At 39.1% G+C, this 886-nt stretch overlaps 1 non-coding gene across 1 annotated transcript; it reads left to right on the top strand.

Annotated features, from left to right (window-relative positions):
- On the top strand, positions 1-219 carry LOC121220681 (small nucleolar RNA U3). The gene has a single exon (XR_005917900.1). It is a non-coding gene; the product is annotated as a small nucleolar RNA U3 (small nucleolar RNA).
- Positions 220-886: the final 667 nt, after the last annotated feature.

Raw genomic sequence — 886 nt, 5'->3', positions numbered from 1 at the left:
ACGACCTTACTTGAATAGGATATGTTCTATAAGCTCGTACCTCTATGTCCTCAAGTTCAAAGGAGATAGGATTCCAAGTCTAGTTGATGAACCACGACTATGTGATCTAAGCATGATTACTGGTCTGGTGTTTCCTTTGCTGGTTTCACTTCGACCGCAGAGGATCGTTCTCAGCTTGCCTTGCGCGGCTGGGAAGGTCACGCGGTTGTCTGACAGACTCTCCCCTTTTCCTTTTTTTGCTTTTTCCATTTGAATTTGCAGGCTTATTGCATACAGATAGTTCCTTTACAGTGTTGTTTGAAGCAAAATTTGGGGGATTTTAGAAGGCAAGCCCTGCAGAGATAGTAATTAAGAGTTGAATGGCTTGAAACTTACCAAGTATGAGTTTAGAATTTGCAATGCTGCCATTCTTAGATGAACACACTTTGACTAGATTAACATCAAATAAAACTCCCATATCTATTCTTATATATATATACAACAAAAAAGCTAAAAATGTTTTTTCAGGTCATTAGTCATCCTCGGCAATGCTTTATCGCACAAGCACACCGGGTTGTGGACTTAACACCATCAATAATTTGCAGTTTTCATTGCCACTGGCTATGGACACACAACAAATAGACACAATTGGAATCTGCTTTTGCTGTGGGTACACAACGCACAAATGGAATGCAGATAAAACTAGCTAGTGGCCGTGGAAACACAACATACTCACAGATGAAAGCTATCAAAGGGTTGTGCTTGCATGGTAGAATGGAAACAGTCGGAATTTGCTTTTACTGTGGATACACAACATACAATTAAATGCAAATATATTGTTATATACTTCCTCCTTACCATATTGCCCCCCATGCATATGTAATGCAATCAATATTTATTACATTCA

Source organism: Gossypium hirsutum, chromosome D08 (genome assembly GCF_007990345.1).
Source record: "Gossypium hirsutum isolate 1008001.06 chromosome D08, Gossypium_hirsutum_v2.1, whole genome shotgun sequence".
NCBI classification, from domain to species: Eukaryota; Viridiplantae; Streptophyta; class Magnoliopsida; order Malvales; family Malvaceae; genus Gossypium; species Gossypium hirsutum.
The sequence above is the reverse complement of the archived record's forward strand: the minus strand, read 5'-3'. Positions and strand labels throughout refer to the sequence as shown.